The sequence below is a fragment of the Cervus elaphus genome, chromosome 1 (genome assembly GCF_910594005.1).
Source record: "Cervus elaphus chromosome 1, mCerEla1.1, whole genome shotgun sequence".
Classification (NCBI taxonomy): domain Eukaryota; kingdom Metazoa; phylum Chordata; class Mammalia; order Artiodactyla; family Cervidae; genus Cervus; species Cervus elaphus.
The window spans coordinates 21,260,982-21,276,761 of NC_057815.1; the positions used below are offsets into that span (position 1 = coordinate 21,260,982).

Genomic DNA, 15,780 nt, shown 5'->3' on the forward strand with positions numbered 1-15,780 from the left:
AATACCACTATCTATCTGCAGTTTCCACAAGAAAATAAAAATCCACTTTGAATCACTTAGAATTTGATCTCTAGGAACATCAAGAAAATATAAGATAGTTAACAATGAATTTAAAATCTCTTTACAGTTGTAAGTTCCCAGAACAAAGAAGTGCTTCTGTCTGACCACTATGTATAGTTTTATGCAGTATTTATTGCTTAATTGACCATAAAGCCAGATTTTATTTTAATCTTGAGCTTTGATTAATTAATGATTTTTGTCCATTTTTGTGAATTATAGTGCTCAGTTTTATTAGTAACAGATAGAAGCATTTATTTCAAAGGTCTTGTATTTTTTATCACACTGAGTTCAGAATTTCAAGTTTCTTGAACTATTTGTAAAACTGAGAAGCAAAGTACTTCAAATAGGAAATTCCAACTGACAAATTCATGAAGTTGAAGTGGAAACAAAATCGGTCTAAAAACCTCAAGAAATATGATTCTAAGGATCTGAAGGAACTATATGTGAAAACGTGTCTTAGATGATAAGGTTTTCAAGCCAACCTGATCTGATCTTCTCAGTCTTGTGTTAAAAATCTGTTGAAATGGATGTCATCGAGGATGGCACATTGTTATTTTTCACATAACACTTACCTGGGTATTATAATTGCTAATCAGTCTCAATTATTCAACATATCTAATGCCTGCTGTAAATCAGATGCACTGTCTGTTGAGGATTATCCTTTCATGCAACAATTATTTATTAAGCGCTTACTCTGTGCCAGGCACTGTTTTAGGGCCAGGGATAAAACAGTGAACAAGACTGCAAAGCGCCAGGCTTCATGGACCAGTCAAAATAGAAGAAATGACAAATAAACCCAAAATTGTAACTATGTCAAGGATAATAAATGCTCTGAGGAAAAGCAGGGAGCAGACTCTGGATGCTGGGCCTGCTTGCCTCGGGGTTGGATTCCCCACTCAGAACGGGGTGGTGGGCGCCGCCGCCTGCAGGCCGAGCTCTGGCCTCAAAGAGTTCGTCTGAGGAGAGGCTGAGAGCCCTGGACGAAGGAGAAGACGCCTCCCCCGGCAGTGGGGGCCGTTTCCCCAGACTCAGCTCTGCCACAGCCTCTGTGCTGCCTGCTCCCTGCCGGTGACGCGGGCGGCTTCCCCAACCCTCGCGAGGAGACGAGGACTAGCGGCTTCCGGTGTTCCTAGCTCCTGGGTCGCTTCTTTGTCTCTTCCGGCTTCGCAGCCATCACTCAGGGAACGAATTTCCTGCGTTAAATCCCTCCTGTTTCAAATGCTTGAGTGATTTCTGTTTTCCAGTTGACATTTGACTTAATTCTTTGAGTAAGGGGATAGGGAGCGTGGCGGACGTGGGTGTTTCGGGGAGAATCACGCAGAGCCCTTGGTGAAGAGCTGACCGGACAGCTGCAGGAAGTGAGCAACAAACCCAACCTGGGCAACAGGGCGCCCGGAAGGAACCGCGGGGCAAGGGCGGTGAGTTCCTGTGACCTGGGGAAACTAGGCTAGGGGTGCAGGGAGGGACGGAGATGAAGTCAGGGAGGCGGCAGGGACGACAGGTGGTGCAGCGTCTTGTGGGCCTTTGTACAGGCTTTAGATTCTAGAGGTTTAAGAAGAGAAACATCACTTGACTTGCGTTGTAAAAGAATCACAGGCTACTCTGAGGACAATAAACTGTAGGAGCGAAAGAACAGCAACAGGCGGTGGTGGCACCATCTCAGAGGGTGGTGGCAGCCGCCAGAAGCCTGAGGGTGTACTTTGAAGGTAGGACCGCAGACTTGCTAGCTGACTGGATGCACGGTGCCGTGTGAAGAGAGGAGTCAGGTGTAAGCCAACTTTGTTTCTGCACAACTGGAAGATTGGGGTGTGTATTCATTAAGGTGACCGAGTCTTGGAGAGGAACGACTCTGAGGAGAAAATCAGTGTGCCCAGTTGGCAGTCGGGTACACAGACCTGAAGTTGGGAGGGGAGCCTGAGCATGGGTGAGAGGGGTCCATCTGGGGGATACTGTGTAGAGACACAGGATTGGACGGGGTCACCTAGGCAGTGACTCAGATAAAAAAGACATGGAGAACTGATCCCTAGTCACTGACAGATTAAAGATAAAGATAAACTGTGTTGTGCATTTGATCCCCACAGCAGTTCTACTTATGTACCTGGGCACATGCTTCCTGCTGGGTGTGCATCAAGTTCATGCCAACAATATATGTCATCATTATATTTTATATGTACAGCTAATAAGAGCTTCCCAGGTGGCTCGGTGGTAAAAGAATCCACTTGCCAGTGCAGGAGACACAGGATACATGGGTTTGTTCCCTGGGTGAGGAAGATCTCCTGGAGAAGGAAAAGGCAACCCACTCCAGTATTCTCACCTGGGAAATCCCACGGACAGAGGAGGCTGGCAGGCTACAGTCCATGGGGTCACAAAGAGTCGGACATGACTGAGCACACACATACACACATACATGTAATACATTTTTATCAGTGTGGAAAAATCTATAAAATGAGAAAGCTTCCACCATGCCATCCTGAGAAGAGACCTATTATCTGTGGTGGAGGAGAACTGTGCTTCTTTTCCTTGCTAAGCGGCCTGCAAGCTCAGTTTCCAGTGGGCTCTTATGACTTTATTTTAGCAAGCATTATAAACACTGACTGATGCGAAGAGCTGACTCATTTGAAAAGACCCTGATGCTGGGAAAGATTGAGGGTGGAGGAGAAGGGGATGACAGAGGACGAGATGGTTGGATGGCATCATCGACTCGATGGACGTGGGTTTGGGTGGGCTCCAGGAGTTGGTGATGGACAGGGAGGCCTGACGTGTTGCGGTTCATGGGGTTGCAGAGAGTCGGACACGACTGAGCGACTGAACTGAAAAACACTGAATTTTTTTTTTCTTTTTCTATAAGAATGGAACTTGTTTTTAAAAAACACTAAAAGAATCAATGCAAGAATTTAAGGTTAGAGGCAACATTTCTTTAAAAATTCATTTGATTGTTTTCCACTTCAGTCATTCAAATCAGGAAAGCACCTTCCTCAACACATATCAGAATGGAGCACCTACCTTATTTGAAGCAGATACTCAAATGGAAAGTAAGTTTTATATTTTTAAGCCCTTATCTTCACTGTTAAAAGTAGGTTATCTGCAAGCTTATAAGGACTCTTTAAATAATTATAGTAATAGTGACCATGTATTAAACACAATATTTAACAATGCTAGTTATTTTATGGAATCTCATTTATCCTTGTAACAATCCTAAAAAATCCTAAAACTCCTATTGCACTTTATAAATGAAGAAATGGAGTTTAAGAGATTATTTTATTTTTCTTGCCCAAGTTCAAATGATAAATGTCAAAATCCAAATTCTGTCTCATAAAGTCTCATTTTCAATGTTCTCATGGAATGTGAATGTTTTAACACTCTATTATGTCCAGTACTCACCACCACTCAAAACAAAGCAATACATAATTCCCTTGCACACATTTGTTATCTACCTATGAGAACCTGATTCTTCTGTTCACTCCCCAGACTACAGCAGCACCCAGCAGGCTCCATTGCAGCATGTTTCCTGGTTCTTCTGTAATATGTTCCATCAGAGTTCTGATTTCACAGTTGCTGTGGTTTATTTTCTCAATATGTGTGAAGGAAAAGGAAAGAACACAGTATCTTCCCTGTTAAGCAATCCTACAACACACCAAGTAACCAAAGGCTGTAACTGCAGTAACCCAGCTTATGGTTACTGGACCCAATGGTGCCTGCATCCTTCCGTGAAAACACTCCTGCTGAATGCAGTCATCAAAGAGGCTCTGGGAAACCCAGAAGTCTCAACTCTTCAGTCTCTTGGCCAGGAACTCCCTTATTTTATAGTAATTAAAAAATAACTAAATTATTGACTTGCAAGTGATTTGTACAGAACTGCCTAAGCAAAGTATGACAATATGATGATTGAAATTCCGTGTTTCACTAATTATTTCACATCCATGACCTTATTTGGTTCTCAAGATGACCTTGGGAGACAAAAAAGAGAATGGTGGTAATAAGTCTATTTAATGCAGAAAAAAAGTTAAGATACATACTGAGATGATAACAAAGATGGAATTCATATTAGATACCCTGGCTTGTGGTTCTGTGTTCTTTTTACTATAACTCTTTTCTGTATAATATTCTTTGCTTCTCCAACTTCTTTTATGTTGTTCTTAATATTGTTTTAACATTTACTGACTCTTTTCCTAAATGTAAGGACCATGCCTTAGGAAGTTTTATATTTAATATAATTTCTAATACCTAAGAGGCCTCAAGGAATATGTATTGGATTGGAATAAGTGATCTTGTAGTCATACTGTTGTGATTTTGTTTGGGTCTTCATGTTCCCTGCATTTATTCCATGAGAAATAAGCCTGCCTGAAGTCCCAGTAGTGGTTTGGAAGATATTAAAAATCCAACTCACTGCCTTGCATCAGCCAAAGAAGATGAGTATTCAGGAAATTTAAAATTTAACACCCCAAAACATAAATGCCAGTCACCCTAAGGGTTATAAAACAGTGCAAGCAGCCTTAAGTGGAAACAGCTGTTCACAACCCACAGAGTTGCAGCTTTCTAAAGATGTCACATATACATACAGTTTGTTAACCTGAATGAACAAGATGCTGATGTTTCTTGGGGAGGCTGCAGGTCAATTCTGATGGCCATCCAATTGGCAGGGGCAGTCCTAACCCTCTCCAAATACAGCCCTCCCCTCTCCCCTGAACTGGCCTCTCTGCTGGCTAAACACAGCCGGACCTCAGGCAGAGTCCAGACTGAGTCCCATCACTTCTCATGGTGGGACCTGCCCACCTTTCTCCTTGGTTGCAGCCTCTGGGCCAATGATCCTGGGCTGGGTTGGAGTTGGAGCTAGACCCTCGTTTTCTTATTCCTCATTTTGGTTTTTCATGGCCATGGGTAGTAGCTAGAGCTTAGTTCTTTGCTTCATTCCCTTATGGGAACCTGAAAATTTCAGTGAATGATGTTGAGCTATTTATAACACCTGGACTAGAGACATCATCTAGTGCTGAAACTCTGAAACCTACCCACTTTGAGAAAAAGCTGTGATAACTGAGCTCTTCTAACTGAGCTCCAGTAAATCTGCAAAGGAAAATCATTTAAATCTTTTAATATCCATGTGGAAGGGACTACCTTTTCTCCCCCCAAAAAACATAAAATACACTTAACAATTTCTTCCTGAGAGCAGTAATTCTTAATTCTAGAGGCATTCCTCAGTCAGTTTGACTGCTATAACAAAATACCATAGACTGGGTGGCCTAAACAACATGGATTTCTCACAGTTCTAGCGGCTGGAAGATCAGAGTGCCAGCATGGTGGACTTCTTTGTGAGAGAACTCTGCTTGGTTGTGTCCTCACATGGCACGTTATATCTTTCTTGGTGTGTATAAGCAGGGGGAGAAAGAGCAATCTCCTGTCTCCTCCTCTTTTTATAAGGGCACTGATTGCATCATCAGGGCCCCACCCTTATGACTTAATCTAATTCTGCTTATCTCCCCAAAGCCCCACGTCCAAATACCATTACACTAGGTATTATTAATAGGATTTCAACATATGAATTTTGAGGGGATACAAACATTTGGTCCAAAGCAATGCCAATGCACAATTAGAATCATTTGAGGAGCTTTTTAAATTACTAATAATTAGGCTCCTTTCTCCCAGACCAATTACATTAGAATCTCAAGAGAGTGGGGCTTGAGATTGCACATTTCTAAGAAGCTCCCAAATGACTATCAACTACAGATTAGCATTTGCCGGGAGCATTTGCCACCTGCCAATGCAGAGACTGAATTCTGTGCTGCTGCAGCTGTTGACCCTCAACATGCCCTGAAGGAAGTTCAGGGTGGAGAGTGAGGCACTCTGTGCTCCAGGGAAACTGGGGAACAAGTCTTTAGATATTTTCAGGAACTGATTTCATGATCCCAGTCCTTTCATTTCCTCCTATCTCGAAAAGCTTTCATGGTGACATGAGCCCCTGGTGACTATTACTTACTTTTGTAAAGTAAGCATTGATTGCATTGATCACCTTCACCAAAATCTTATGCCCATGTGACACAATTACTAAAGCCCGCCAACCTAGAGTCCATGCTCTGCAACGAGAGAAGCAGCCAAAATGAGATGCTCACACGCCGCAACTACAGCGTATCCCCCACTCACCACAGCTAGAGAATGCCTGCATGCAGCAATGAGGACCTATCACAGCCAAAAATCAATAAACAAATTTTCAAATTAACTGGAAGGTTTCTAACATACAGATTGTTAGGCCCCACTTTAGACTTAAGGATTCAGTAGGTGATGTTGATATGGTTGGTCTGGAGATCCCACTTTGAAATCACTGCAGTGTGCCCTGGCCCCATCAGCACCGCTCCTGCTTTTTTTGTCCTCCTAACTCCATTGTGGTTGCAATAGTGAAAGTCCGAGAGGACAGAAAGAACAACCAAGGAAGACAGGTAGAAAACCCCATCTCTCGACTGTGCTTGGATCTGGGTCTTTATGTTGTTATTGTTGTTTAGTCCCTCAGTCCTGTCTGACTCTTTGCCACTCCATGGAGGCAGCACGTCAGGCTTCCCTGTCCTTCACCAACTCCCGGAACTTGCTCAAACTCATGTCCATCGAGTTGGTGATGTCATCCAACCATCTCGTCCTCTGTCATCCCCTTCTCCTCCCGCCTTCAATCTTTCCCAGCATCAGGGTCTTTTCCAAGGAGTCAGTTCTTTAAATCAGGTGGCCAAAGTATTGGAGCTTCAGCTTCAGCATCAGTCCTTCCAATGAATAATCAGGGTTGGTTTCCTTTAGGATGGACTGGTTTGATCTCCTTGGTGCCCAAGCGATTCTCAGAAGTCTTCTCCAAAAACCACAGTTTGAAAGCATCAATTCTTTGGCGCTCAGGCTTCTTTATGGTCCAACTCTCACATTCATACATGACTACTGGAAAAAGCATAGCTTTGACTATACAAACCTTTGTCGGTAATGTCTCTGCTTTTTAACACACTGCCTAGGTTTGTCATAGCTTTTCTTCCAAGGAGTAAGCGTCTTTTAATTTCACAGCTGCAGTCACTGTCTGCAGTGAGTTTTGGAGCCCAGGAAAATAAAGTGCTTGATTGCATTCTGTTTAGTCAACTCCAGAATTTGGATCAAGGCAGCTGGCAGTCTGACTCTCTCCACAGTCCCCATTCATCTGTCACAGTTTTACCAAATGGGAGCCAGCCTCGCATTCACTTGGGCTTCCTCATAAGCAGCCACTCAATTCCCAAAGAAAATAGGCAACTCCCCTGGCCCTAAGTGTTTGGAACTCTGTAGTGAGTGATTAAAGACAGCTGTGACATAAAAGAGAGCGCGAAGTATTACAACTCCAGTGTTCGTGACAGCCCAGGGTTTTGTGGCTTAGCTGGTAAAATATCTGCCCGCAGTGTGGGAGACGTGGGTTTGATCCCTGGGTTAGGAAGATCCCCTGGAGAAGGGAAAGGCTACCAAATCCAGTATTCTGGCCTGGAGAATTCCATGGACTGTATGGTCCATGGGGTCACAAAGAGTCGGGCACAACTAAAAGACTTTCACTTTCACTTTACTTTCACTTTTCAGGGCAGTCCAGGCTGCACTAACCAACTGCCCTGGCTAGCTGGACTTTGGCGTGAGCCATTACTAAGTAGGGTGATTCCATCAGGGAAAGTCAAAATTCCATTTCTAGGGGTTAATAGAAATCAATCAGTTTCCACAAACTTCTGCAGAGTTATTAGAAAATATGGGGTTCAGCCACTGACAACATTCAAACCACTGACTAGAAGAGAATGAAACAAGATTACAGAACAAGGCACAGACCTGGATTAGCTCTCTCTTAACCTCTGTCTTAACCTCTTTCAACTCTCATAGCTGAGTGGACCCAATAGGTCAAGTCTGGTTTTTACAATTTGCTGAGCTTAATTCTTTGAATCTTGACTATTTAAAAGTCTCCATGTGTCACCTAGTGAAAACTTTTTGAGCTGAAAAATGTGCTGTTTCATCTATTCTGCAGGGTCTGACCACTGTTGAGTAAAGGGGAAAATACAAACATATACAATCTACTCCAGTGCTTCTCTGATATTAATGGGCATTTGAATCACTGAGGGAGCAGGGTAAAATGAGTTGTAAAATAGCCTTGAGTAGAGCCTGAGATTCTTTGAAAAGCACTTGAATCTATCCCGTCTGAACTGGTATTATAGATGATATCACAAATGTCAAAATACTGAAAGAAAACATGGGAGAATTTTTAAAAACATTTTTTTCCTTTCTACATAAGTTACAAATCCAAAATCACAATAGGAGAAAACTGAAAAATATGACAAAAATCTAAATTTCCCCATGGTAAAAAGTACTATAATCAGGGCAAAACAGGAAAAATAATTGCATATGGAAAGGGATTGTTTCCCTTTTTAATGTCGAATTTCTTCACTAAGAAAATGACTATTAGAAAAATTGTCAAATGACAGGAACAGTTCAAGGTCAATAGAAGGAAGGCTTACATATGAATCTATGCTCAATATCACTCATAGTTGAAGAAATAATATGAAAAGTCATTGAGATATACATATTTATTTATAGAGACAAATAACTTTGATGATCTTAGAGGTAATTATTACCTCTTTTTAGTGTGAAACATTGTTGATGAGAGTTAATGAGAGTATAGGATAAAAACCATTACCACATCCTGCTAGTAGAGATGTAAACTGTTGCAATGTAGTTGATGGGTAATTAAAATACATATAGCTTATGATTCAGTGAAGACCATGTCCAGGAATTTATCCTAAGGATATATTTGCACATATACATATGTGTATATGTGCACATATACACAAGGTTGAGTTTCCCCAGAAAATCACTGTGGCTCTGCTTTTAGTAAATTGTTAGAAATAATCAATGTGAATAAAGGACCAATTAAATAAATTACTCTACATCGTTACAACTGAATACAATGCAACCACTAAAAAGACTAATGTAACATATCATCAATATTAAAAGATATCTAAGAACTTGATCATAATTAAAAACGTTTGCCCCATGAAAGGCCCTTTGAAGATGATAAAGAAACAATCCACATTCAGAATACCCTGGACCCCACAGCCAGCCATATAAAGAACTAACCCCCATCCACCATCAGGCACAAAATCAGGGCCCTGCAGCCAGAGGCCTCAAGAAATGGCTCGACCTACCAGCTGGGTGGCACCAGATCTCAGACAACTTGCACCCTCAGCAAAACACCCCAGGATCAGCTGTACTCACTAGTGGGCCAACACCAGCTTTAGAACACCCTAGACCCCACAGCCAGCAGTGTCAGGAACCAGCCCCACCTACCAGCAGGTCAACACTAGAACTGAGATACCTGACCCTGCAACCACCCACCCCAGAACCCAGCCCCACCCACCAGCGGGCCATCACCAGTCTGAGACCCCAGGTTTCTACAGTCAGCTGCCTCATGATGTGGCCCTACCCACCACCAGCCAGCAGCCTCCTCAGGCCAGGGGCCAGCGGTGCCTACCAGACTTACCATAATAGTCAACCCTCTACAGCAGAAAGATTCAGAGTTCACATAGGGGGCACCCTTAGAAAATAGTTCTGGTGACCAGAGAGGAGTGCATTTATGGGATGCATAGGATGTCTCATACCAAAGGCCACTTCTCCAAGGTTGGGAAATCTAACCAACCTACCAAATACATATAAATAAAATTAGCAAATCAGGCAAAATGAGGCAACAGAGGAACATGTTCCAGATGAAGGGACAAGATAAAATCCCAGGAGAAGAACTAAATGAAGTGGAGATAAGTGATCTACCCAATAAAGAGATCAAAGTAATGACCATAAAGATGATCAAAGAACTTGAGAGAAGAATGGATGAACAAAACAGAGAAGTTAGAAGAACCAGAGATGCAGAATACAATTAATGAAATAAAAATTACACTCAGTTCAGTTGCTCAGTTGTGTCTGACTCTTTGCAACCCCATGAATCGCAGCACACCAGGCCTCCCTGTCCATCACAAACTCCCGGAGTTTACTCAAACTCATGCCCATCGAGTCGGTCATGCCATCCAGCCATCTCATCCTCTGTCGTCTCCTTCTCCTCCTGCCCCCAATCCCTCCCAGCATCAGGGTCTTTTCCAATGAGTCAGCTCTTCACATGAGGTGGCCGAAGTATTGGAATTTCAGCTTCAGCATCAGTCCTTCCAATGAACACCCAGAACTTATCTCCTTTAGGATGGACTAGTTGGATTTCCTTGCGGTCCAGGGAACTCTCAAGAGTCTTCTCCAACACCATAGTTCAAAAGCATCAATTTTTCAGTGCTTAACTTTCTTCACAGTCCCAACTCTCACATCCATACATGACCACTGGAAAAACCATATCCTTGACTAGACAGACTTTTGTTGGCAAAGTAATGTCTCTGTTTTTTAATATGCTATCTAAGTTGGTCATAACTTTCCTTCCAAGGAGTAAGCATCTTTTAATTTCATGGCTGCAGTCACCATCCACAGTGACCTTGGAGCCCAAAAAAATAAAGTCTGACACTGTTTCCACTGTTTCCCCATCTATTTCCCATGAGGTAATGGGACAAGATGCCATGATCTTAGTTTTCTGAATGTTAAGCTTTAAGCCAACCTTTTCACTCCTCTTTCACTTTCATCAGGAGGCTTTTTACTTCTTCACTTTCTGCCATAAGGGTGGTGTCATCTGCATATCTGAGGTTATTGATATTTCTCCCGGCAATCTTGATTCCAGCTTTTGCTTCTTCCAGCCCAGCATTTCTCAGGATGTACTCTGCAAATCAGTTAAATAAGCAGAGTGACAATATACAGCCTTGACGTACTCATTTTCCTATTTGGAAGCAGTCTGTTGTTCCATGCCCAGTTCTAACTGTTGCTTCCTGACCTGCATACAGGTTTCTCAAGAGACAGGTCAGGTGGTCTGATATTGCCATCTTTTGAAGAATTTTCCACAGTTTATTGTGATCCACACAGTCGAAGGCTTTGGAACAGTCAATAAAGCAGAAATAGATGTTTTTCTGGAACTCTCTTGCTTTTTTGATGATCCAGCTGATATTGGCAATTTGATCTCTGGTTCTTCTGCCTTTTCTAAAATCAGCTTGAACATCTGGAAGCTCTTGGTTCACGTATTGCTGAAGCCTGGCTTGGAGAATTTTGAGCATCACTTTACTAGTGTGTGAGATGAGTGCAATTGTGCGGTAGTTTGAGCATTCTTTGGCATTGCCTTTCTTTAGGGATTGGAATGAAAACTGACCTTTTCCAGTCCTGTGGCCACTGCTGAGTTTTCCAAATTTTCTGGCATATTGAGTGCAGCACTTTCACAGCATCATCTTTCAGGATTTGAAATAGCTCAACTGGAATTCCATCACCTCCACTAGCTTTGTTTGTAGTGATGCTGCCTAAGGCCCACTTGACTTCACATTCCAGGATGTCTGGCTCTAGGTGAGTGATCACACCATTGTGATTATCTGGGTCATGAAGATCTTTTTGTATAGTTCTTCTGTGTATTCTTGCCACCTCTTCTTAATATCATCTGCTTCTGTTAGGTCCATACCATTTCTGTCCTTTATTGAGCCCATTTTCAGAATAAATAGTAGATTAAATTATACAGAAGAATGAATCACTGAGCTAGAAGACAGTAATGGAAATCACTGATACTAAACAGAAAAGTGAAAAAAATAATTAAGAGAAATGAGGACCATTTAAAAGACCTTTAAGACAACAAAGAGTAACATTTTAAATACTTGACATTTGCATTATAGGGGTCCCAGAAGGAAAGAGTGAGAAAGAGGCAGAGAATACTTAAAGACATAGTAACTGAAAATTCCTCTGACCTGGAAAAGGAAAGAGACATCAAGGTCAAGGAAGAACAGAGAGTCTCAAATAGAATGTATTCAAAGAGGACCACACCAAGATACAGTATATTTAAAATGCCAAAAATTAAAGATAAAGAGAGATTATTAAAAGCAGCAAGGGGAAAGCAATAAGTTATGAAGAAGGATACTTTCATAAGGCTAAGAACTGACTATTCTGAAGAAATCCTGAGGCCAGAAAAAAATGGCACAATATATTTAAAGTGATGAAAGAAAAAACCTACAACCAGGAGTATTCTATTCAGCAAAGCTTTCATTCAGATTTCATAGAAGAGATCAAAGATTTACAGACAAGCAACTGCTTAAAGGGTTCCACTCCACCTAACTAGCTTTACAAGAAATGTTAAACAAACTTCTCTAAGTGAAAAAGAAAAGGCCACTACTAGAAATATGAAAATTACAAGATAAAAAGCTCATTGATATAGGCAACTATGTAGTAAAAATGGTAAATCAGCCATGTACAAAGTTAGTAGGAATGTTAAAAGACAAAAGTAGTAAAGTTAGCTATATTCACAATAAATAGCTAAAGGATATACACAAAAAACAATGTAAAATATGATGTCAATAAAGTAATTGGGGTGAAGAGGGGCAAAAATGTCAAAATGTGTTTGAAACTAAAGATCAGGAACTTAAAATAATCATTCATAACCAAAAATCTATAATAGATACACATAGACACACAAAAAAAGGAATCTAAACACAACATTAAAGATAGTCATCAAATAACAAAGGAAGAAGACAAAAACAGAATGACCAAAAAGAACTAGAAAACAACCCCCAGTTAACAAAATGGAAATAAGAACATACATATTAATAATTAATTTAAATTTAAATGGAAAAGCATTCCATAACAAACATAGGATGGTTAGATGGATATTAAAAAAGACTCATACATGTGATGCCTACAGTAGACTCACTTCAGACCTAAAGATTCACACACATTAAAAGAGGATGGGTTAAGGTATCCTTTACAAATGGAAATAAAAAGAAAGCTAGGGTAGCAAGACATATCTGACAAAATAGACTTTAAAATAAAGATTGCAAAAATAAAATAAAGACTGCAGTAAGAGACAAAAACATTACAAAATGATCAAGGGATCAATCTAAGAAGAAGATATAACAATTTAAAATATATATACACAAAACAAAGGAGTGCCTAAATACATAAATATTAACAGACACAAAAGGAGAAATTGACAGTAACACAATAATAGTAGAAGACTTTAATACCCCACTTACATCATTGGGCAATTCATCCAGACAGAAAATCAATAAGGTATCACTGGCCTGAAGGGACACATTAGACCAAATGAACTTAACAGATACATAAAGGACATTCCATCTAAGAGCAGCAAAATACATATGCTTTTCAAGTGCACGCATGGAATGTTCTCCAGGATAATCAGATGCTAGGCCACTCAACAAGTCTGAATAAATTTTAAAAACCTGAAGTCATATTAAGGATCTTTTCCAATCACAGTGCTATGAGACTAGAAACCAACTGCTTGGGAAGAAAAAAAGTACTGTGAAATACAGAAGCACTTGGAGACTAAGATACTACTAAACAACTTATGGTTCACTGCTGAAATCAAAGAACAAATTTTAAAAATACCTGGAGGCAAATGAAAACAAAAGCACAACTTTACAAACTCTATGGGATCGAGAAAAAAAGTTCTAAGAGGAAAGTTTATAGCAATACAAGCCTACCTCATGAAACAAGAAAAATCTCAAATAAACAATTTAATCATACGCCTAAAGCAACTAGAGAAAGAAGAACAAACAAAACCCAAAGTTAGCAGAAGGAAAGAAATCACAAAGACCAGGGAAGAAATCAGTGAAATAGTGACTAAACTAGAATAGAAAAGACCAATGAAACTAAGACTTGGTTTTCAAATAAAAGAAAGATAAAAATTGGTAACATTTATCTAGACACAAGAAATGAAGACAAGCTCCTCTTGGAATCAATAAAATTAGTAATGAAAAAGGAGAAATTACAACCAACACCACAGAAATAAGAATGATCACAAGAGATTACTAAGAATAGCTATATGCCAATAAAATGGACAAACTAGAAGAAATGGACAAATTTCTAGCAATGTACAATATCCCAAGAATGAACCAGGAAGAAATGGAAAATATAAACAGACCAGTTACCAGTAATGAAATTGAACCAGTAAAAAACAAACAAATATAATTTCCAACAAAGAAAAGTCCAGGGCCAGATGGCTTCACAGGTGAATTCTACCAAACATTTACAGAAGAGGTAAACCTAACCTTTTCAAACTATTCCAAAAACTTAAAGTGGAAGAAATGCTTCTAAACTCATTCTACAAGGCAAGCATAACCCTAATACCAAAATCAGACAAAGATATGACCAAAAAAAGAGAAAATTACAAGTCAATATCACTGATAAACATAGATGCAAAAATCCTCAATAAAACGTTAGCAAACAGAATTCAATAATATATTAAAAAGATCATACATGATGATATAGTGGGATTTATCCCAGGGATATAAGGATGGTTCAGCATTCACAAATCAATCAGTATGATACACCACATTAACAAATTGAAGAAAAAATAAACATATGATCATCTCAATAGCTGCAGAAAATGCTCTTACAAAATTCAACATCTTTATATGATAAAAATTCTCAACAAAAATAGACACATAGATCAATAAAATAGAGATTCCAGAAATGAACCACACAATCTATGATGAAGGAGGCAGTAATATACAATAGGATAAAAGAAAGCCTCTTCAAACAATTTTGGGAAAATGAACTGCTGCAAGCAAAAGCAAGCAAACTGAACTACTCTCTCACATCATGCACAGAAATGAATTCAAAATGGATTAAAGACTTAAATGTAAGACCTGGTACAATAAAACTTCAGAAGAAAACATAGGCTATAAGCTCTTTGATATTGGTCTTAGCAATAGTTCTTGGGATGTGTCTCCTCAGACAAGGGAAACAAAAGCAAAAATATACAAATGGGACTACATCAAACTAAAAAGTTTTTGCACAGTGAAGGAAACTATCAACAGAAAACAAAAAGGCCACCTACTGATTGGGAGAAGATATTTGCAAACAATATATCTGAGAAGAATTTAATATCCATAATACGGGCTTCCCTGGTGGCCCAGCTGGTAAAGAATCCAACTGCAATGCAAGAGACTCGGGTTCAACCCTGGTTTGGGAAGATCCCGTGGAGAAGGGAACAGCTACCCACTCCAGTATTCTGGCCTAGAGAAGTCCATGGGGTTGCAAAGAGTAGGACATGACTGAGTAACATTCACCTATTTCGCTTATCCATAATATGCAGAGAATTCATGCAATTCAACATCAAAAAAGCAGATAAACAAAATAAAAATGGGCAGAAGATCTAAAGAGACATTTTTTTTTTTCCAAAGATGATATAGGGCTGACCCACAAACAAAAGATGCTCAGCATCACTAAACATCAGGAAAATGCAAATCAAAACCACAATGATCTTAGTGATCATTTTGAATTGTATAAAATATTGAATTACTATGTTGTGTAACAGGAACTAACAGTGATGTAGGTCAATTATACTTCAAAAACAAATAAACTCATAGAAAACAAGATTAAATTTATTGTTATCACAGATGGATATTGGGGGGAGTTGGAATTGGGATGAAAGCTGAATTGGGATGAAAGTCAAAAAGTACAAACTTCTAGTTATAAGATAAATAAGTGCTAGAGGTATAATGTATAACATGATAAATATAACTAACACTGCTGCATGTTATAGATGAAAGCTAAGAAAGCTAATGCTTTTATTTTGGTTTTTAAAGTTTTGTATCTATGTAAGATGATGGTCAACTATTAATATATATA

At 39.8% G+C, this 15,780-nt stretch overlaps 1 long non-coding RNA gene across 3 annotated transcripts in view; it reads left to right on the forward strand.

The window, feature by feature from the left end:
• Positions 1-1,178: 1,178 nt before the first annotated feature.
• The window catches only part of LOC122688219, a 46,349-nt gene continuing 31,747 nt past the window's right edge, over positions 1,179-15,780 (forward strand). Inside the window, exons 1-2 of one of the 3 annotated variants that reach the window (XR_006339407.1) lie at positions 1,179-1,478; positions 3,010-3,092. This is a non-coding gene — a long non-coding RNA (uncharacterized LOC122688219). The remainder of the gene's footprint in view (positions 1,479-3,009; positions 3,093-15,780) is intronic. The other 2 variants (XR_006339400.1, XR_006339396.1) reach the window with 2 other exon arrangements.